Consider the following 23,359-nt stretch of genomic DNA (forward strand, 5'->3'; position numbering starts at 1 on the left):
TGTGGGGGGGAGCACGTGTCCCAGAGGCTGAACCTCAGACACCACCCAGCACGTCAGTGTCACCCAGGGGTCTGAGTACCGGCCTCCCAGTGTCTGAGTCGGATTGGCTGTGCTACGTGCCAGCTGGGAGCCCTGGGCTGACCCACACCTCTGAGCCGGGGCCTTTTCTCAACCACAAAATGGGGTAATTTGCAATGTGGCTGTGTGCGTTCTAAAGGAGATAATACAGCCAAGATCAAAGCTTGTTTTTAAGGGATTGTAAACACACAGTGTGAACTTAGAGCTCAGATCAATAACCAATGGGACAGAAGAGACAGCCCAGCCTGGAAACCAATCCCCAAAATGAACTTGGGAACTGGGTCCATGACAGATGGGGGTGGGGGGACAAAGCAATCAGGGGCTGGAGCGGAAAGAGACAAATTGGCTCCCTACCTAATACTAGACACAGGTGCTAACTCCACATGGATTTAAAAAAAAAAAACGAATGAAAAGCAAAATGTTAAATTAGAGGAGAATCCAGGATAATGTCTTCTGACAACAGAGAAGGGATAATCTGAAAAACAAACATCAGACAGGGTACAGAGGATGTACCACACCCAAATGTAAAACTTCTTTACAGCAAAAGTCTGCGTACTGTAAGCAAAAGTGGAAAGACAAGCCAAGCCAGTGGAAGCTGGATCCAGAATATCCAAAGAGCGTCTACAAACCAGCAGGAAGCAGACAAGTGACCCACGGTAAAGAATATGGAATTGAGGAAATGCAGGCAATGGGAAGCTGAATGACCCATGCACAGAAGGTGCTCTCTGTGACAGAGGCAACGCCAACGCACATGCACTTGCCCACCAGTCAGACCATCAGAAAGCAGGTGACACAGCATCTCGGTGAGGATGGGGGCACAGAGATCCCTGCAGCCAGGCGGGTGGGATGGTAATGTGGTACCACCCTGTGGGGACAGAGCCCCAAAGAGCAATTTCCAGGCTCTCAGCCTCACATGGAGGGGTGCTGGCTCGGGTGGTAGATGGCCATCAGCTGTGGCTAGTTGGCCGTCAGCTGTAGCCATTGAGCCATTGGCCACTAATATAACTGCTGCGGCTACAGAGGAGAGCGGAGGAGAGCGGAGGAGCAGAGTCGAGGAGAGTGGAGGAGAGTCGTCGGTCGGTTGGCAGAGAAACGGACAGCAGGGCGCACGTCCGGTGAACCCAGCCTCCAGTGAGACCATAGTGGTATGACTCCCCTACCTATGGCTCCGTGGGTGTTCCTTTTTGGCCTCACCATATCCTGCGTTCTTATGTGGGGAGCGGGAGCAGAGAACCCACAGGCCGCCCCACACGACACACCCCATCCGAGAGCAAATGAAGGAAGGGTGTTGTGCGGGAGACCCTGCTCGCTGTGCCATTTTTCAGGGGGGGCGGCCTGCGGGGTCTCTGCTCCCGCTCCCCACACAAGAACGCAGGACATGGTGAGGCCAAAAAGGAACACCCACGGAGCCATAGGTAGGGGACTCATACCACTATGGTCTCACTGGAGGCTGGGCCCACCGGACGCGCGACCTGCCGTCCGCCTTTCCGCCAACCGACAGACCAACGACTCTCCTCCACTCTCTCGACCCTGTTCCTCTCCTCCCTTCCGCTCTCCTCGGCTCTGCTCAGCTCCTCGGCAATCCTCGGCAATCCTCGGCTCTCCTCCGTAGCCGCAGCAGTTATACCAGCAGCCAATCGGCTAACCGGCCACAGCCGACGGCCAATCAGCCACAGCCGACGGCCATCCACCACCCGAGCCAGCACCCTTCCACGTGAGGCCAAGAGCCTGTAAACTACTCTCTGGGGCTCTGTCCCCACAAAGGGTCAGGAAAGTGTCCCCTCAGGCCACAGCCTCTGCGACCTCTGCTCTAATGACACACCCTGGACAAGGACACCGTCCCCTGAAGCACAAGCGGAAAGAGACAAACACGAGAAGGAGCCTAAACGTCATCAGGGGCATAACAGATAAACCGGGACTGCCCATTGCCTGAAACACTATACAGCAGTTGGAACATGCAGACTAGAACCCCCTGGTCAAAACTGATTTTTTTTAGTAGCTATTAATTGAGGTGTCACCACGACAAAGCTTCCAGAAGCAGGGGCTGTCCTGGCCCCCTTCGCCCTGCCCCACACAGGCCACCTGGGGTCCCACTGGACCAGCAAACGCGCTCCAACATGGACGGCTCTTGAGATCAGCACACAACACATTGCACAAGCTACCCACGTTTCAGGTGACGAGGCAATCAGACAGCACCCAATTAGTTAATGAGCAACACCTGCCGGGGACACGCCCCCGCTGCCACCGCCTCTGGCCCAGCACCTCCCTGGGTCCTGCCCTACACCTGGACTAGACCCACACAGGTGAGACGTCCATCAGGTTCCCAGAAAGAAGCGTCTGACCTCCGTGGGGAACGAGAACACTGGACATGAGAGGAGTCAGGCTCCACGATTTCTCCAACATACGGGGGCCACCCCTGCTTTATCCAGACGTCCAAAAAGAAAGGCAGGCTGCTAAAAAAGCAGTGTGGGGCTAGGTGAGGAGGGAGAGTCTCAGCTTCGGAACCCCAAGACCAGATGGCCTTGGGCTGGTCACGGCTTCAGACGTGCTTTCAGGAAGCAGAGGCTTGAAGAGAGTGCCCGTCCACGTTCCTGGCAGCGTGACTCACAACAGTCGGGTGGAAGCGACCCGAGGGTCCATGCTCGGATGAGCAAAACACGGTCCTTGCATACAATGGAGTATCAATCAGCCTGAAAAGGGAAGGACACCCTAACCGCTGCCACAACACAAATAACCTTGCAGACGTCAGACGAAGTGAAAGCAGCCAGACCCAGGGAGACTCTAAGTCCCCACAGTGGTGAGATTCACAGACAGAAAGCAGGATGGTGGGGGCTGGGGGCGTGGGGGCGTCAACCCTCACTCCCTCATCTGGGCTCCTTGCACATTCGTGCTACTCAAGTAGAATCAACACCCCCAAATACTAAGGACCAACCTGAGGGGCAGTCTCCTCCCAGCGCCCTCACCCCAACATGCGCTGGGTGGGGGGAGGTGAGAGAAAACGCCCCCCCAGCCCAGCCATTATGAGTCAGCCCAGCTTTTCCCGCAAAGTCAAGACATTGCCTGACACCGTTCCAAGTTCAGCTAAAAAGGTCACCCTGTTATTGAGGGTTGAGAAGTTACTGACGTTTAGAAAGAAGTTACAAGAGCCCGTGAAATGGACCATTCCGTAACAAGGGGTCTAACGCAGAACAAACCAAACTCCACAAGAGAACTTGAACCACACTTAAGCCCACTGCACTCTGTCTGCCTCCGCGATCACCATGATCAAAGCAGGGTGCCCGGCCAGCTGGAGCCTTACGTCCAACAGAGGGGCTGGGGGCGATTAAAGGACCAAATATATACAGAGGTAGGTGGTCAGGTATGCACTCGGTGACAAACACCCACTTACCGTTCAACAAACACTGATCCAAGCTTGGGGGGCAGCGGGAGGGCAGGGGAGCACATAACAGCAGGGTCCCTCCCTGCAAAGTGTTCAGTCTCATTTCTAAAAGCTGCCTCTGCTTCCCCCCCCCCTCGTACCCCACCACCACCACCACCCCCTACCCTGCCCCCCACGAGACACCACAGAGCTTAGTCAACGACCCAAATATCAGGCGTGTCCTCTAAGCCCGGGAGAAAATGCCCGGCGTAGGCCAGTGCCCTGAGCATGCTCTGCTCCCCGTGCCGGGGTCTCCCCTGGAAACCTGAGCATTTGGACAAGAGGAAGCTTGTTTCTGTGATTCCCAGGGCTCAAGGGGCCCCTTGCTCACCCTGGACCTTCCGAGGCCCCTCACTGAGCACCCTAAGCTCCTCTACCGATGTCCCCACGGGGGAGCAAAGGGAAGGGACCGGCCAGGCCATTACAGGCCGCTCCTCAAACTGCAGGCGGCGACATGGGTGGCTTGGGGACAGGGATGGTCTGGGGTTTTCTGGGCTTTGAGCCCTTTCTCCACACCCCCCTCCTCCAGCTCCAGGGACAATCTTCACCCCAAACAACTGTCATGGCTGCTGAGCCCAGACCCAGCAGAGCCCTGAGGCAAACTGAGAACCAAGCCAGCAATGACCTGGCAAACGACTGGACCACTGGCGGCGTGCTCCCTGCCCCTGGCCTGGGAGGTCACACACTTGGGGGCCATCTGTCCATGACCCCCCTTTCCACCCTCAGCCCCATCTCTGCGAGGACCAAGGACGCCCATGCCATCACTGCTTCAAAGCCGTGGGGACTTCTCTCTCCCATCAGGTAGATTTGCCTCCTTCCTGGTGGCCGTCCCCACTGATCCCACCTGTCTGCAGTTCCCTCCACGTGTGGACCCCTCACTGGGGTCTGAAAACAGGCTTTCTTGCCTTTCCAGTGTTGTCAAAGGAAATGCCTGTTTCCCAACTGTCATTGCCCACAAAGTAGCTTTTGGTGACATCAGGTTACACCTGCGCAGTGAAGTGCCCCAGCCTCTATCAAAACCCAGGTGTGGATGGAACCTGCTGCCTTCCCTGAGCCCATATCCTACAATCCTAGACTCTGCCATCAGCGGACCTGTCCCTCAGGGTGGGGCCACCTGATGACCCCCCAAGTCCCCAAATGAACTTCAGAGGTGCGTCCTAAACGACAAGTAAAGGGACAGGTGCTGCTGGGACCATCCACCGGACTACAGGGCAGACACAGGACAGCATCTGGGAGGAATCCTGCCAGCTTCGGCATAGGCCCGCCAGCCACCAGGCCTGAGTCACTCACCTGGCCAGGGACACCCCCGGAAGGGAACCCCAACAATCAGAACATACGAGAACCAGGAGGCCGCAAGACAGACAGGCCGTCCTTTAATCCCTTTAGCCACTGGCAGCGTCTCCTAACTCCACGAACTCCAGACCACGGAGTGGCTCCAGGAAAGCAGGTCCGGGGCCAAGGACGTGGCATTCACCCAGCTGGTGCTGGGACAGCAGGGACAGCACACGCCGGCCTGTCTGCACCTGGACTCCGTGTTGGACAGAAGAGTCGCTGTTTAAGCACAGCCACTTGCAGCCCCCACCCCGTCCCCATGTGCCCAGCTCCAGTACACACACCAGGCACAATCCTGGCGCACAGAAGTCCTCGTGCCACCTGCCCAGAAACCCGACGTCCCCGAGGCCTGTGGCACCACGCTGCCAGGCCTGAGTGCAGCCACAGGGCCAGCCCACATCTGAAACCCTCCGAGGGAGGCCGAGGAAGAACCGGCCAGTGGCCTGACTGGTTTTGTGACTTCTGGGAGCTGCGTCCACACTTGGGAGGGAAAGTCTGGAACCATCCCCACTGGCTCCTGCCACACTGACCATGCTGCCTTCCAGCCCACGCGTTCCATTCAGCAAACATCCCCCGGGGCCACTCAGGACCCTGAGATACAGAGACAAGCCGGGCCCTGTCCTTTCCTGGGGACCTGGGCCCCACAGGAAGCAGGGCAATGCCCGCGGTTTGTCAGGCCACTGGCACAAGTCGACGGGAGGGCAAAACAATCATTGAAATCAGGAAGAGAAAGACTGGGGGGAGCAGGAAAAACCCCGACAGGAGCGGTGTGTCCTGTACTCTTACTGCTATAAGTAAGAAGGGCCCCACCACCACCCTCACACAGCTTCCTTCTCCCCAGGGAAGAAAGGATCCCATGGTGAGTTTTCAGGAAGGTTCAAAGGCTCACTTCCCACGTCCCAGGCAGGTCTTCGGCTCAGCTCAGGATGTGACCCTCTCCCTGAGCCTCAGGCACCCCCACACACACCCTGACCTAACCTGCCAGTCCCCTGGCTCTATCCAGCCCTCCCTCAGGCATCCATCAGAGTCCCTGGAAAGCATCGGGCCAGCCCCACTGTCCAGGCTGCCGGCCACTCCCCCACCCCACCCAGGAATCTGGGCCCTGGCTCTGATTTCTCCTGTGCAGCCAGAGGAAGTAGGACTAATGGCCGAAACCCAAGACAGTCTGGGGCAGGACAGCCCCATCTGCAAGACCGTGGCTCTCCAGGGAATCTTGAGGGCATGACAGAATCTTGTCCATTTCTCCGTCCTCCCCCGCAGGGCTTCAAACAGGTCGGACCCTTTCCAAGGGGTACAGTCTAAAGGGCATCAGAGTCTCCCCAAACTGCTCCTCTGGAAAGGCCTTGGGTTGTCCTTTTTCCCAGCAGCCGCTATCATCTTTTACATTCGAAAGGTCCCCTGGGAGCCTCGGTGGGAGGGGACATGCCCCAGTGACCAGGCTCCCAGAAGCCAAACAAAGGGGGCTAACTCATCTAAGACTTTAATTAAACCTGGAAAACACCCACCACCTGCTTTTTTTAAAATTAAACTTTATTGGGGTGACAACTGTTAGTAAAGTTACATAGATTTCAGGTGTACAATTCTGTAATACATCATCTATATCTCATATTGTGTGTTCACCACCCAGAGTCAGTTCTCTTTGTATCACCGTATATTAGACCCCATTTACCCTCTTCTAGAGGCCCCCATCCCACTCCCCCCTTACCCTCTGGTAACCTCTAAACTATTGTCTGTGTCTATGAGTTTTTGTTCCTTCATTTGTTTGCCTTGTCTTTTGTTGTTTTGGTTTATATAACACATATCAGTGAAAACATATGGCTCTCTGCTTTTTCTGTCTGATTTATTTCGCTTAGCATTATACTTTCAAGATCCATCCATGTTGTCACAAATGTTCCTATATCATCTTTTCTTACCGCCGAATAGTATTCCATTGTGTATATATACAAAAACTTCTTTATCCATTCATCTATCGAAGGACACTTTGGTTGTTTCCATGTCTTGGCCACCGTAAATAAAGCTGCAATGAACATTGGAGCACACGTCTTTATGGATAAATGTTGTCAGATTTTTGAGGGTCATATGGTAATTCTATTCTTAATTTTTGGAGGAAGCACCACACTGCCTTCCATAACGGCTGCACCAGTCTGCATTCCCACCAACAGTGTACGAGGGCTCCTTTTTCTCCACAGCCTCTCCAACACTTGTTACTATTTGTCTTGTTGATGATAGCCATTCTGACTGGGGTGAGGTGATATCTCATTGTGGTTTTTAGTTGCATTTCTCTGATTAGTGACTTTGAGCATTTTTTCAAACGCGTATTTGCCATTTGTGTGTCCTCTTTGGAGAAATGTCTCTTCAGGTCCTCTGCCTATTTTTCAGTCGGGTTGTTTTTTTGTTGTTGAGTTTCATGAGTTCCTTGTATATTTTGGATATTGGTCCCTTATTGGAGGCACTGTTTGCAAAAATCGTCTCCCATTCAGTTGGTTGCCTCTTTATTTTGTCGATGGTTCTTTTGCTGGGCAGAAGCTTTTAAGTTTCATATAGTCCCATTTGTTTATTTTAGCTTTTACTTCCCTTGCCTTTAGAGTCAAATTCATAAAATGCTCTTTGAACCCAAAGTCCATAAGTTTAGTACCTATGGTTTTTTCTACGCAGTTTATTGTTTCAGGTCTTATGCTTAGGTCTTTGATCCATTTTGAATTAATTTTGGTACATGGTAACAGATAGCAGTCCAGTTTCATTCTTTTGCACGGGGTTTTCCAATTCTGCCAGCACCATTTATTGAAGAGGCTGTCTTTTCTCCATTGTATGTTTTTTGCTTCTTTGTCAAAAATTATCTTTCCATATTTATATGGTTTTATTTCTGGTTTCTCAATCTATTCCATCTGTCTATGTGTCTGTTTTTCTGCCAATACCATGCTGTTTTGATTATTGTAGCCCTGTAGTACAGGCCAAAGTCAGGGAATGTGATACCTCCAGCATTGTTCTTTTTTCTTAGGATTGCTTTGGCTATTTGGGGTCTTTTGTGGTTCCATACAAATCTGATGATTTTTTTGTTTTATTTCTTTAAAAAATGCCATTGGGGTTTTGATGGGGATTGCATTGAATCTCCATATTGCTTTGGGTAATATGGGCATTTTAACTCTGTTGATTCGTCCAATCCATGAGCACAGAATGTCTTTCCATTTCTTTGTGTCTTCTTCAATTTCTTTCAAAAATGTCTTATAGCTTTCAGCATATAGGTCTTTCACATCCTTGGTTAAGTTTATTCCTAGGTATTTTATTCTTTTTGTTGCAATTGCAAGAGGAATTGTTTGTTTGTTTTTTCCTGAGATTTCATTGTTAGTGTATAGGAATGCAATGGACTTTAGTACATTGATTTTGTAGCCGGCAACTTTACTGTATTCGTGTATTATTTCTAATAGCTTTTTGGTAGAGTCTTTAGGTTTTCTATATATAGCATCATGTCATCTGCAAAGAGTGACAATTTAACTTCTTCATTCCCAATTCGGATGTCTTTTATTTCTTTCTCTTGCCTGATTACTCTGGCTAGGACTTCCAACACTATGTTGAAAATCAGAGATGATAGGGGACAGCCCTGTTTGGGGGCATAAATATTGATGAATGTTATGTCTTCTTGTTGTATAGTCCCCTTTATCATGATGAAATGCCCATCTTTGTCTCATTACCTTTTTTATCCTGAAGTCTGTTTCATCTGACATCAGTATGGCTACACCTGATTTTCTCTGGGTACCATTTGCTTGGAGTGTCAATTTCCACCCTTTCACTTTGAGTCTATGTTTGTCCTTGTAGCTGAGATGTGTCTCTTGGAGGCAGCATATAGTTAGGTTTAGTTTTTTAATCCAATCTGTTACTCTGTGCCTTTTTATTGGTGAGTTCAGTCCATTTACATTTAGGGTGAGTATTGATATGTGAGGATTTCCTGTCATTCTATCTTTAGTTTTCTGGTAAGACTGTGTCTCCATTGTTTCTTTGCCTTTTTGTTGTTGTCTATTATTTCTGTGTGGTGGTATTCTATGATTTTGGCCTCTGTTTCTTCTTTTATTACATTATATATTTCAGTTCTGGATTTTTTTTTTTTTTTGAGTGGTTACCATTAAGTTTATGCAAAAGAAAGTTTCATATTTAGATTATTCCATTTTCTTCAGCACGCTTACTTTCTCCATTCCCATATTCCGGTTCAGGCCTTTACTGTCCCCCCCTTTTAAGTTTTGGTTGCCACAAATTATCCCTATTTATGCTGGTCGAATAGCCTCCTTCAGTATTTCTTGTAGTGCAGCTCGTGTGTTAGAAAATTCCCTCAGCTTCTGTATGTCTGGAAAGGTCTTTATTCCTCCTTCATATCTAAAGGATATCTTTGCTGGATATATTATTCTTGGCTCATAATTTCTCTTTCAGTAGTTTGAATATTTGGTTCCACTCCCTCCTGGCTTGTAGAGCTTCTGCTGAGAAATCTGATGATAATCAAATGGGCTTTCCTTTGTAGGTTGCTGTCTTCTTTTCCCTGGCTGCCTTGAGGATTCTTTCTTTGTTGTTGATTTTGGACAGCTTCAATACAATGTGCCTTGGAGAAGGCCTGTTGGGATTGAGGTAACTAGGTGTTCTATTTGCTTCTTGGATTCGAGGGTCCAGTTCTGTCCACAAATTTGGGAAGTTCTCATCGACAATTTGTTTGAATATATTCTCTGTTCCCTTCTCTCTTTCTTCTCCTTCTGGTATGCCCATTATTCTTATATTGCTCTTTCTGGTGGTGTCAGAAAGTTCTTGTAGCGTTCTTTCATTTCTTTTAAGTCTCAAGTCTCTTCTTTTATCCGTGTCATTTCCAGATTTCTATCTTCTATGTCACTGATTCTTTCCTCCATCTGGTCAACTATACTACCTAAGCTGGCTACTTCATTCTTCATTTCTTTTACTGAGTTCTTAATCTCCAGAAATTCTATTCGGCTCTTTTTTAAAATTTCAATCTCTTTGGTAAAATATTCATTTTGTTCTTCGATTGTGTTTCTGAGTTCATTAAACTAGCTGTCTGTGTTTTCTTGCATCTCGTTGAGATTTTTAAGAACTGCAATTTTGAATTCTCTGTCATTTAAGTCACATATTTCCATGTCTTTAAGTTCACTTTCTGGAGACTTTTCATTTTCATTCTGAGCTGTCTTGTTACCTTGGTTATTCATGGAAATTAATGATCTATTATATCTCTTCCCAGACATCTACAGGAGTGGGTTCTGCAACAGAGGTCTTTCTTTTGTTTTCCAGTAGGTGTTGGTAGAATGTTTTATTTTCTCTCCGACTACAGCCTTTTATTCTCTCACACTGTAGTTATGTTTTCTCTGCACTATTCTAACTTCTCACACAATGAGGGGGATCCCATGGAAGGTGGGCTTCTCCTCTGTGAGCAGGTTACCTGTGTCTCAGGGCACCACCTTCGTGAGGGGATGTGGAGAGCTTCTGAAGTTCCGAAGCTCTTCCAGCTCCAGATTCAGAGCCTGTGTGCTTCAGCAGCTCTGTTTACTCCTGCAGGGACCCACCCAGATAGCTGGGGCCGGGGTGGGGTGGGGTGTGAGAGGTGGCCCAGAGCAATGGCGGCGACCACCACCACAGCCAGTCCTGCTTCCACAGCTCGCTCCCATTTGCTGGAACTAGCTGGGCTGCGAGTCCATGTCTGCGGTCCACAGTTCTCAGAACTGCAAATATTCTGTTTTGATCTGACACTGCTACTGTTCCGCTTCTAGCACCGGGCATGTGGGGGCGGGGCGAGCTCTGGGAGGGGAGGGAGGGGGCGGCTAGTCTCAGTGCCTAAGGCTTCTGTTCTCTGCTCGGCAGTGAGGACTTAAACCACCATTTTCAGCCTTCTTCCCTCAGTCTTTTCTCCGAGGTCTCTGCCATGAGCGTTGGGTTCAGCCGTGTTATATGCTGCCCCCTCAGCCCTGTGGGCCATAAACAGAGCCTTAGCAGTCCGACTTCTTCCATCTCCCGCAGCTGTGGTGGCTCCGGGATGCAGCGAGCTCGGAGCACTGAGCTAGGTCTGCGTCCTGTGCCCGCGTGGCTCTGTCTCCGCACTTCTCCTTTCCCTCATCCCCCGCTCACGCGATTCGCCCACCTTTAGGTGAATTCAGTAGTGGGCTTCTTCGTCTTGCCTGTCTGCTGTGCAGGGAGTCCTTTGTGGAGTTATAGTTGTTCTGTTTGTTATAAATTCCAGGGGATATTTCAAGATGCTTACCTCACGCCACCATTTTTATGACCTCCTGCTTCTAAAAGAGGCACTTCCAGTAACACTCCCTTTTCCCATTTCTAAAACTCGGAAATGTATTTCGTGTCTGAGCTTACCGCTTTCTCAATACAGAAGTAATGTTTCTAAATACTCAGCAACCTGAGGTCACAGGAAATTTTTTAAAAGTCAATTTATGTATATTTTCCTTGCAGAGGAATACATTGGGTGGGTTAATAAAAGACGTACAAGCGTGAAGACAAAATTCTCTGTGGCAGCAGCAGAATAAATTCGAGGAAGGAAAGGCACAGTGACCATCCCTTGACTCCCTCACGGGTTTGTCAAGGACAGGTGGATGCCAGGTCACCGAGTTACACTGCAGTGGATACAGCTCAAGATAGGGAACTGTTACTTTAAAATGCCAAAATCTGCCTCCCAGACGAGGTTCTACATCCTTTGCAAACATTTAAATCTATGAAGAACAGTTTTAGATGCTGACTTACGAACACATGAGAAATCCAGTACAACAGTCATTGTCAGAATCTGGGGTGGGGATGATGTCGTTCCTTGTGTAATTCTTTCAGCCTTGCTGGGTATTTGAACTTTTTATACAAAGACAGTGCAGGGAACTTTTCATAAAAACAACCCTTTTAGGGAGTTAAGAGGCAAACATTTGGGGAAGAAACTGGCCCCAGCCAGGAGCAGCCCCTGGGTGGATAATTATCCGCCCAATGGATGCCTCCGGGGGGTCTACCAAGTTAGGCCTTGTAAGTTCAGCAGCCCAGGACTACAGTCAAGTGTCCCGCCCACTGAAACCTTCAGCCTTTCTTGCTCCTAAACCGTCTGAGGGTGGAGTCCCTCTGGGAGGAGGATCCAGTACTGCTTCAGTCAGAATTTCGGGGGGGGGGGTGGCCAGGAGCCCCTCACCCCTAAGGACCATCAATGGAAATCTGTGTTGGCACTAGGAGCTCGTGGCCTAATTCAACCCGCACACACCTCACCGAGCCACACCCGAGAGTCCTGGGCAAACCACACAAGTTTTCAAACACTGTCCAACTCAGTCATCGGATGCCGGTCCTGCCCCTCCCACACTGACATCAGGCAGCCAATCAGGGGACCCTGCTCTTTCCTGCAGCTTCCCACACTCCCAGCAGCACTGTAGGCTTTTGGGACCTCAATCTCCCCAAAAGTGACAGGTGCCTCAGCTGGCCCATCCCTGACACATCCATCAAGAGTGATCCAGGTCTCTGTCCCTCAGCCCTGGGCAGGCTCTCGCTCAGCCTGGGCTCACCTTCCCCCACCATTAGGACAGGAAACCCCTTGCGTGGTAGGAAGGCTCATGCCAGAAGCATCCTTGTACCCCAAAGACAGACTCGACACCACTGGAGCCAATGCTGTTAACATTCATTTAGCCATTTCAAAAGTTCTTAACTCTGCTTTCAAAGAAAAGAAAAAAAGGTGTTTAACATCCAGAAGTCCGATCAGAAACTTTGGTTTCCCTTCACTGACGGGAGCGCTTTATCATACATTACACGTAACAAGAATTTTCTAACCGGATGAATCTTCGAGCGGCATGTGGTGAGGGGAATAAGGGCTAGGCTCCCTCCCAGGCTGCCTGGGTGCAATGCCAGCTGCCCCCTCACTAGCTGTGTGGCCCAGGGCACGTGGCTCCCCACTCTGAGCCTCAGGCTCCCCATCTGTAAAGTGGGAATGATAACCGCCCTCTCTCCCTGGGGGTTATAAGAACTGTTCACCTACAGCAAGAGTGCAGCCCAGCAGGGAAAACATAAGAGCACTGGCGTTTCCTTTGCAGCTGCTGTCACTACCGTGATTGTGTGATTGTCATTACCCAGCAGCTCTCTGCCCACCTAGGGAACTACGGAAACCATGTGAAGACCAGCAAAGGAATAATAGGACAACCTGACCTCTTCCAGGTGTCTTATATCCCCCCCACTTCCCCCAGGCTGGGTTAGGGACCCTCTCTGTGCCCGACAATACCCAGTGGTCACCTCTATCACAGCCCCTGTCCCACTGTGTGCTTCCTCCCCACAAGCCTGGAAGTCCCCGGCCACCTGTGGCCAGCTCCTGGCCTGGTGCCAGCAGCAGGCCCTCAGGTGACTTTCTGCTGAGGTCATTTGTATGCCATGCAGCGAAAATCCGATGTACCCTAGATCACCTCTGACTGGCAGAGGGGCAGGCCTCTCATTTGGGTGTGTGGGTCAGGTGCAGTGCTGTGGTCATGAGGGTCACCCGGTCATAAGAGTCACCCAGCCGGGTGGGGGGCCTGCACCCAGTCAGTCCACAGTCTTTCAACAAGCACCTAAGTGAAAGGCTGGGGCTCCAAGATGGAAAAGGCCAGGCTTTGTCTGGGGAGCTTTCCTCCTCATCCTACGCCCCCCCCAAACCCCTTTCAGTCAGAGAGGATTCAGTACATTTGCCGGAGGTCACTTGGATGATACAAAGATCCTAACTGTCCCCTCCTTGGGGCTCCAGCCCTGACTGTCAGAGACTGTCAGGTATATTTCCACAGGCTTTTCCCCTTGGCTGCTCCCCTGAGGGGGGTCCCAGGGTCCAGACCCAACGGCCTGAGGGGAAGCTGGGCCTTCAGTTTACAAAGCAGGAGGCTGGGGTCCCAGGAAGAGCGTTCAGGGGTCAGAGCCTGGGGTCCAAATGGGAGCGTCACCTCCAGATATCTGTGGAGCAGGAGGCACCCTCTCGGCCCCCTAGGCAACTCCCACACTAAACCCCACTTTGGAAAAGTCCCCATTACTCCCCGGAGATGACAAGGACACCAGGTCCCTATCATTAGGCCTCTGTTACCTATTTGGAAATAGAGCGGGTAAGATAAAGAATGATTTCCCTATGAAAATCGGGTTCACCAGCGATTTCCTGTACGCTGGCTAACTCCTGGCCTGGTTTGCTTAGTTCCAAGCTTCCCTCCCATCTTCTTGCCCATCGCTGATGAGATAAACGCAGGCTATCTTGGACCACCTTTATCTTCTTCCAGCTGGCTTCCTCACCCCCGACCCCCAACTCTCCAGGGTCCAGGCTCCTCCTAGGTTGCCCCCCCCCCCAGGTCTGGAGCAAGTCACCTGCTTCACCTGCATGCGGTGACCCCAGAGGCCAGGGGAGCGGGTGCCTGAACACAACAAGGAGCCCTTGCCAAAGAAATGAATGAGTGAAAACCTCCTGGAGACTCACCTGAAGATGAATTGTCCTTGGAACCGGGAGACAGAACCTCCCCACCACAGCAGGAAGTCATTTGTGCAAAGCAGCCAGGCGCCCACCGAGACTGTCTTTATGGGCAAAATCGCCTTATTCATAAAGAGCTGCTTCAGACACTTGGAGGGTTAGGGTCTCCTTCCACGGGGCCCAAAGAAGCACAGGGGTCCACCCAATTCCTCCCTCTAGGAAAACCAGAAATCCCTCAGCATAATAATGGAACCCAGTTCCTTTAGAACACAGCTGCCCGGGAGCGCTCCATCCCGCCCCAATGAAGACACCTAACTCCTATTAAGACAAGGGTCCTCTCCCCCGCTATGCCCCCCACCCCTGCAGGCCTCCAGAAGGATGCTGTGACTTCCTGGCTCCCACTTTTTAACCCCTTACTGTAGCCACATCAACGTCCCCCCTTAATAACCACCAAACGCAGGTGGACATAAAGCTCCAGACAGACGAAGTTTCAACTCTTTAATCCAAGGCAGCCAGCTTATCACCCACAGTGGTTTGAAAACTCAGGTCTCCAAAAGCAGGGGCTCTTCAGACTCCCACAGCCTCAGGGCGCCAGGCACAGGCAGGTGCCGGGCAGGTCTCACTAATTATTATTTAATGCAACTGCAGGACACTTGGGTCAAGGCTAAATCCAGGGGCTCTCCCAGCCACAGTCAGCAGGGCCTAGGGACACGGCCCAGGTGGAGATCAAACCCCATTCCCCGACAGAGGACTTTCGAAATTACCTCAGTTTCTTGGAGCTTAGTTTAATTAGCGGTTGACCTCATTAATTCGAACTTGAGTTTCAAACAAAAAGAGGTCACCACGCTATCCAATTTACTACCTCGAATTTCCACGTGGAAACCATTTATTTTCGGATGGCCTCTGAGGACCCCCAAGACCGTGCCCACAGCAGCGGGTCCCGAGGCCCCTAAGCATCGCGGCCTGAACTCCTACCTAAGGGGCCCAAGCGCTTTCTCATCCAGTAGCCCAAGGTCGGTTTAAAAGCTCGGTCGCGAAAGCCCATGGTCACCAGCACCGGCCTCGCCCCCTTTGGACGCCCTCAGCCCCAGGGAAACACGAACCTCGCCCGCGCGCCCGCCCTCCCATCCCGCGCAGAGGGGCGGCGCACAGACCCACCGTGAGGGCATTCGGAGCGGCCTGCGTCCTCCGGAGCCGGGCCGCGAGGCCCCCCCGTCGGTGTCGCACCAGCTCGCGCGATCCAGCGGCCCCAGCTCAGGTGGCGAGTGCGCGGTGGGTGTCTCCAGGCGCGCTCCCCGAGCCCGGAGCCCCGGCCGCCCTGCGGAGGCGCCTGGGCCGGGCTGCGCGGGCGGAGCTGCCCGGCGGCCGGGAGGGATGCCCGGGCGAAAGTTGCCAGGGAAACTTGAGCAACTTGAGCGCACCGGTGCCAGCCTCCTGCATAATTCACGGGCGGCGGCGGCCGCCGCGGGACGCGGGGGCCGCTCACCTGCGCAGCCGGTCCCCCACCCCGGCTGGGGCGCGCGGCGGGCAGAGGTCGGACACCTGGCGGAGACTCTGAGTGACCCGGGAAACCCGGGTGCCCGACCCGCGACACAGGTGCCTACACCGATTGCGCCGGGATCGGCCTTCCGAAGCCCGCTGCTCCAGCCGCGCTCACCTGGATGGGGGCTTTGGGGACTGGTACCGGGCAGGAGCAGCAGGGTCTCCAGGGACCTTGAGACCGCTGGGCGGGTGTCCGCCCCCGGCGCGCCCCCTGGCGGTTCCGCTCCCGCACCTCCGCGGGGAACGCAAGCCCAGGTCACCCCACCGGCGGGCGGCGATCTAGAGCCAAAAGACCCTGGGCTGAGGGGGTGAAGGAAGGTAGGTCCACCTGCATTGCCCCAGGGGGAGGCGCAGAGCGCGCTAGGGGTGAGGGGTTTCACGCGCGAGGTGGACAAATGTGGTGCTCCTGCACGCTGAGCCCACGCCGCTTCAGAAGCATTTTACACCGGTCCCTAAACCAAAAGAAAACCGAGGCGGAGGGCGGGTTTCTACAAAGAAGCGACCCATACCCGGACACGCGGAACAGTCTTCCCAACCCCCATCCACAGATTCTGTGGGTCCAGGACTGCGTTTACCCGGTACTTCGTGCTCCCTGAGTCCAGACGCACCTAAAAAGCAGCTGCTTAGCAGGGTCCTGCGTCCGGGAGCCACCTACTGTCCTTCCTGTCCCGCGCGGGGTGCCCCAGCCATCCCCGCCCCACGCCCCCGGCCGCCGCCTTACCTTATGCCAGGCCTCTGCCGGCTTTCGGCGAGTCGGGGCGTGTCGGAGCCCCTCGGGGAGCACCCGCGTCCGCGCGCACCTGGCTCGGCCGCGGGGACCCGAGCGGCGCCCAGCCACGCCGGGGCGCGGGAGCCACCGCCACCGCCGTTCAGGTGTCGGAGGTGGGGGGAAGGGGACGCCACGGCCCCGCCCCGCGCTGCTGCTGGGGGCCGGGGGCTCCTCTCTGGGGCAGCTCGGCTGTCCCTCCCCTTGGCCCGGCGCGGGCGGTTGGGACCGGCGAGAGTGGGGGAGGGGTCCTCTCGCCGCCCAAGGGCGAGGGCGGCCCAGGACCTGCGTGGGCTACCCGCGCAGATATCCCCCGCTCGAAGTCGTGGTCCCCGCCCCACCTGCCCCACCTGCTCCGGCCCGCGGCGGCGGCTCGCGCGCGGCGTGAGGGTCTGTTGTAGCAACCCGGCCCGCCAGCGCCCTGGCAGCCCCGCCCCCGCCCCGCCCCCGCCCCCGCCCCGCCCCCGCCCCCGCCCCCGCCCCCGCCCCGCCCCCGCAGCGCGGCAGCCGCCCCCCTCCCCGGAAAAACCCAGCGGACCAGAAAGTCCCGTATTTTGTAAAGCCCGGTTTCTCTCCGCGATTATCCCGAACGCAGCCCGCTCCCGCCCCAGAGTATTTAACGTTAATAGGATTCGGAAATACAGAGGCCACTGCACGTCAGGAGGTTTGCAGAGCGCAGAGAAACTTTGTGCCTGGCTATGCGCTGCCATCTGCTCCCAAGCCACCTTCCACCTGGGCCTGGGCGCCCTCCATCCAGGGGTGCGCAGAACTGTGTCTTCCGAGCCAAGAAAAGATGGGGGGGGGGACGATAAAAGCCAACCGCTTGGGTGAATCCAAGAGGCGAAACCCTCCGGAGACGCCCGGGAACGCTATCACATCCAGGACTCCGGGATCCCTAAGTTTGCCAAAGCCCAAGGGGGCTTGTCCTGAGCCCCTGGTCCCCCCGGCTCGGAGCTGAGACAGGCGAATGTACTCCTCCCAACCTGCACTTGAGCCTTCGACTAATACCTTTCTCAAGGCCCTAATACTTGACTGGCAACTGCACCCTGCAGGTGCTGTGACTCTCTGAGCGAGCTATGGAGGTTCCTGTGTCCTGAGCTGTCCAATATTCTGGCAGGAGACAGTATTTCCTGCCTCCAAGATCTCCGGTCTGACAGGGGTGGGGGGGACACCAGCGTCCAGGCTGTGATGTAAACAGCACGCTTCCAGCATAGGGAGCTTCCCTTCCGCAGACGAAACCCCAATCTGTGTCTCCCTATGAAGAAAAAAAATACATATATACACATGTATACATATAATATAAATATATGTAAATATATATACATATACACATACCATATGTAATATGGCATACAATGTTATATATATATATATATATATATATATATATATAATTTTAACACATATTTTACAACATATTTTAAGTTTAAGTCCATTTTAGGGGACATGCTTGAGAGATTTACATGGGCCAGTGACTTCCACATACCAAGGGCAAGGTTAAATATTTGCTCTAGATACTCTGTTTTTTTTTTCCTGCTTGCATAATTGTCCCACATTTCAAAGAAGTCTTTAAAAGCACTTGGGTAAAAAAAAACACACAAAAAAAACAAGTTGTGTTTGGGGCCTGAATATTCCAGAACACACACAGGGAGTAAATACTATAACTCCTTGAAAGCAGCTGCCAGATGCAAACTTCTTTCTCTTCTCTGCTTGCTTAAGCATGAGACTTAATGAAATATTTGTTGAATGAATAAAGGAGACAATCAATCAAATAATAATAAGCCTTAAAACAGTAAGAATGGAGCCCTGGCAGGATCTTGCAGGCATAATTCCTTTGACATGGAAGGCAGGGGATCTGCTGGGGGCGGGGCTGTCAGCAGAATGTTCTCTGGGTTTGTCAATGACAGATCCAAGGCGTGGCATGCAGGGGGTGGGGGAGGCCTTTACCTTCCCATAACATCCATCAGTCCCCCCATGACCCCAAATAAAGTGTGTCAGCTAAAGTGGTATGTTTGCCCTACAGTTGGAAGACAAGTCCCCAAGATATCACCCACCTCCAACCAGGTTCCCATCCCCCCTCCAAAACCCCTCCCCAGATTTCTAGAAACAGCCCTGAGGGTAGCGAAGGAGGCAGCTGGTCAGAATTCAGCCCCAAACACATTTCTGCTGTCCCCACAGAGGGCTTGACCGCCAAAGTCATTCTGCGGTCGTCCAGAAATACTTCCCTAGGAACCCAGGCCTCCGCCAGCCTGTCCACCCAGAGGACACCCCTCGGCCACCCCCTCCAGTCCCCTCTGATGTGTTTGAGGCCCACAACATCGTCTGTGACAGCCCCATCCTTTGGCATGGTAAGGATGGTATCCTGCTTACATCCCATTTTCTCTGTGTCCCTTTAGAGAGCGCCATCTCAACCCAAGCTGGCTAAGGAACATCCTTCAAGTTTAAAAACCTCTGTGAGAAACAGGATGGGAGACCAGGCAGCCATGCCTTTGCTCACTCCGTAATGCCCTGAGGTGTGTCAGCTTGGGGAGCACCTCCCCCCCCCCCAGTCCCTGCTGGTGGGGTGGCCCCCGACATCATTTAAAGGACTTCTCTCAGCGATCTTCTTTCTGCGGGACCCAGAGCAGTCCATGTCCCGGAGCATCCAAAACTTGAGCTTAGGAAAAGGGGAATGCTTCTCTTGCTTCTCGATTTCAGGACTCCCTGGTTTTGCTTCTGTAACCTGCCTTTTGCTGCCCCACCCCACCCCCAACTGGCCTGATGACGTTTGAACGAGTTTACAGAAAGAGGCCGTTTTCCCTCTGATGAGCTTTTCTCTCTCCTGTAAAGCCCGAAGTACTCAGCCATCAGTCACGGCACTTACAGTCTGCCCACTGAGCACAGAGCATCTGGGAGTTCCCGGAAAGAGGAGCTATTTTACAGAGAACTAGAAACTGGGACATCATACTGTTAGGAGAGGCAAAACGTACCCAACTTCTCTGTCCTGGAAAAACATTATATTCTGTGGCTTAGATGAACACACAGGCTCACGGCGTTGGGCAGCGGCCCTCGCCTGTCTGTCCCAAGGAGAGGTGTCTGGTTGGGGACCCTGGAGGCCAGCACTTCTTCAGAGAAGGGCTCGTAGGCTGCCCATGTGGAATGACCTAACCCATCTCTCCAGCTTACAGGTGGGAAACTGAGGCGCAAGGAGGGGTGGGACTTGCCCAAGGATATGAGGTCAGAGCCAGGTGTGCAGACGTAGCCAGGTAAAGACGGTACACAGGAGAAAGCAGGGAAAGACAGGGTTATACAGGTGTGCACAGGTAAATGGAGGTACAGGTAGGGACTCCAGCCAGCCAGGCGCCACGTTCTGCTGTCCCTGCCAGATCCTCCATCCTTTTGTGGTTCCTTCCTACATGTTTTCCACTACAGCAAGAGGTCTACTTGCCTCCTAGTCACCCCACATCAAATATTGGACAGTTCACCCATTTCTCCATCATTTCAGGCACAAGAGCTGGTGGTATAACTATCCCCGGACCTCACAAATCTCGCAGCTCCTGGGCAGATGGGCTCCCAAGTTGCCAGTCTGTTGCTTAACAAGGAGTTTTATTACCCTCCATTAATTTTCCATGAATTGATTTTCCCTGGATTGGTTTTACAAAGCCTCCTGGGACTCGTGCCTGAACATAAGGGTTGGGAGAGTAGAGGGCGAGTCTGCTCCTGCTGGAACCTGCCGTATTCAGAGGGGCCAGTCGGGCTTTTCCTGCTGGGCAAGAGCCGGGTGGGGTGCCCTGCAGGACAGGCAGTGGAGGGGCAGAGGGGCTACGGCCTCTTCCCCTAGGCCGCCTCAGGAAGCGTCTTTCTTTCCCCTCAGGGACTTCTCCCAAGCTTGCGGTGCGTGTGCAGCCTAAGGCATGGAGGTGTCAGCGGCCCAGGGGCAGCTCCAGTCACTGAGGAAGCAGAGCTGGAAGGTTGGGAGCCACCAGACCCTGGTTTCTAAGCAGCGCCATCGGCCCTCCCTGGCTCACAGCAGCGACCTTGAGAAAATGCCTGGATGGGGGGGTGTCCCTCTCTGTGTCTCCCTTTCCCGGGCCCCTCACTCCTGCTTCCAAGGGTCAACTCTCAAATGCAGTAGCCTGCATCCAAGTCCTTACATCAGGCAAAGCTGTCGGGGAAACACAGATAAAGTCAACATTGCCTTGTGATTCTGTGTGACAGACGGAGATGAAGCCGGAATCTGGACAGTGGAGAGAGCCCTGGAGATGACGCAGAGGTCACAGGGAAGTCAAATGAGGGAGAGAGGGTTTAGCTGACATAAAACAATGCCAGCAACTTGGTATTATTACTGGAAAATGAAATACATCAGACGAGCCCATTATAACTGAGGAAAGAGTAAAGATAGGGAACATACGCGATCTGACAATTAAGTTCGCGAACTTGTTCCAACCATGTTGCTAACCTTTTTGATATCAGAGGGATTATTCATTATGAATTTGTACCAACTGGACAAACAGTTAACCAAGTTTACTATTTAGAAGCGCTGAAAAGGCTGCGTGAAAAAGTTAGACGACCTGAACATTTTGCCAACAATTCATGGCTCTTGCATCACGACAATGCACCAGCTCACACAGCGCTGTCTGTGAGGGAGTTTTTAGCCAGTAAACAAATAACTATGTTGGAACACACTCCCTACTCACCTGACCTGGCCCCCAATGACTTCTTTCTTTACCCAGAGATAAAAGAAATATTGAAAGGAAGACATTTTGATGCCATTCAGGACATCAAGGGTAATACGATGACAGCCCTGATGGCCATTCCAGAAAAAGAGTTCCAGAATTGCTTTGAAGGGTGGACTAGGCACTGGCATCAGTGCGTAGCTTCCCAAGGGGAGGACTTCGAAGGTGACCGTAGTGATATTCAGCAGTGAGGTGTGTAGCACTTTTTCTAGGATGAGTTCGCAAACTTCATTGTCCGACCTCTGTAATCTGGCGTCATTTTAACCAAGCTGCTAACATCATGAACATTACGAAGGCTGAGGCATGAGGGAAGACTGTCCTTTCCTAACTGTCTGGGAACCTAAACTTTTTTGAATGTTTCAGTCCTCGTTAATGCCTGGATAGACGCTGGACCTCCAGGTATCCCTCTAATTACCCCTGAAGGACATATGTGACAGCCACCAAACATCCACCATCCAGAGTGCAGTATAATTCCACTGTATGAGGTTGAAACATGAGCGCAAACGGCCAGTGGCGTTGGAAGCTGGCACTCGGAGGGAGCGCTGGGAAACCTCTAGACGCTGGGAACGTTCTGTGTCTTGATCCGGGGGCTGCTTACCTGGTGTGTTCACTTTGGGAAAATTTGTTGAGCGGTGCACTTGTGATTTATGTGTTTTCTATAGAGAGGCTCATCTTCAATAAAAATTGATGTTAGAATAGCAAGGAAAACCTTCAGAAACAAGACAAGTGAAAGCCCTGACATGAAATACACCACAAAGCTACGATAATTATCAGGAATAGACTGAGAGCCATGGACCCGACAGATGTACAGCCAGTCTGACATGGGCTGCACACGCGCTCCAACCACAACAGCCATCTCCTGGGGGCTCAGCACAGCAGAGGGCTCTTTCCCCCACATCGTCCATTCCCACCCACCACACCTCTCTGACGGCTGGTCATTCATCCTTTACATCCAAGCTAAAATATGGTCTTCTAGTATGGTATGTGCCTCTAGACGACCTTGGGTCTCTCCCTCCAATGACCAAATGTGAACTCCCCATGGTCACCTGAACCCGTAGCTCTTACCCAGAACCTGGCATGTGGCCCCTAGTCAGTGTGCTTCTAGTGAAGGGAGAGAGGGAGGGAGGGTAGAGGGGAGCAGAGAGAGGAGGGAGAAGAGGCGGGAGGGGAAGGAGAGCGGGAGGGAGGGGGAGGGATTTAGTCTATCATAAATGTGCTTTCAAAAATGTATAAAAAAGGACTATTCACTAAATGGTTTTGTAACACAGGCCTAGCAACTTTTGAAAATTATAGCTCAATCCTAACCCACTTCTCATCACAAAATAAATTATAAAGATTTAATTATTAAATGCAAACTAATAAAAAATTAAAGAAAAGCCATCAACGATTAGCCTCATAATGTTTGGGTGAGGACGCCTGGAAGGCCTTTGGAAACACGTCAGAAATTCGAGAGGGAAAGCTGAGGTCTAACCACGTGTGGATTGGAACCTCATATGACAACGAAAAAACCCGAAATCAAGCTAAACGAAGAGTGAGGCCAGAGAACACATTAAACAGTTAATACACAGTCTAAATATATAAAGAATCTTTACCAAGTAAATATCTATTCAGAAAGTAATAAAAACCATCAAAAACCCTAACCAAAAAAGGGACAAGTGACAGAAAAGGAAAAGTTATTTAAAAATAGTAAAAAGTGCTAAGTCTTTTCAACAAGTGGTACTGGAATAAATGAATATCCATATGAGAAAAAAGGAACCTCACACCTTTTAAAAACTATCTCACAACGGGTCATACATCAATTTAAAAGACAAAAATTATACAACTTTTAGAGGACAACGTAGGAGAAAATATTTTTGGTCTTGAGTTAGGCAGAGTTCTTATGACAACAAAAGCATGAACCCTAAAAGAAAATGGATTAAATTGTACCTCATCAAAGTTTAAGACTCTGGCCCTTTGAAAGACACACTATACAGAGAATGAAAAGACAAGACACACACTGGGAGAAAATGCTTGCAAATCTCATATCTGACAAAGGACTCGCATCCAGAATACTCAAAACTCAGCAATAATAAAACAAGCAGCTCAGT

The 23,359-nt window shown here is 51.9% G+C and overlaps 1 protein-coding gene across 17 annotated transcripts in view; it reads right to left on the reverse strand.

Annotated features, from left to right (window-relative positions):
* SHANK2 (SH3 and multiple ankyrin repeat domains 2) overlaps positions 1 to 16,980 on the reverse strand; it is a 459,770-nt gene extending 442,790 nt beyond the window's left edge. For 13 of the 17 annotated variants that reach the window (XM_088789778.1, XM_074336890.2, XM_074336889.2 and 10 more), the window contains exon 1: positions 16,513 to 16,651. The gene's annotated coding sequence lies outside the window, so the exon portion shown is untranslated. Of the gene's footprint in view, positions 1 to 15,407; positions 16,134 to 16,512 lie in introns of those variants that run through there. The other 4 variants (XM_088789779.1, XM_074336881.2, XM_074336891.2 and 1 more) reach the window with 3 other exon arrangements.
* Positions 16,981 to 23,359: the final 6,379 nt, after the last annotated feature.

This window comes from Rhinolophus sinicus, chromosome 14 (assembly GCF_057876585.1).
Source record: "Rhinolophus sinicus isolate RSI-liver-muscle chromosome 14, RSI-T2T, whole genome shotgun sequence".
In the NCBI taxonomy this organism is placed as follows: Eukaryota; Metazoa; Chordata; class Mammalia; order Chiroptera; family Rhinolophidae; genus Rhinolophus; species Rhinolophus sinicus.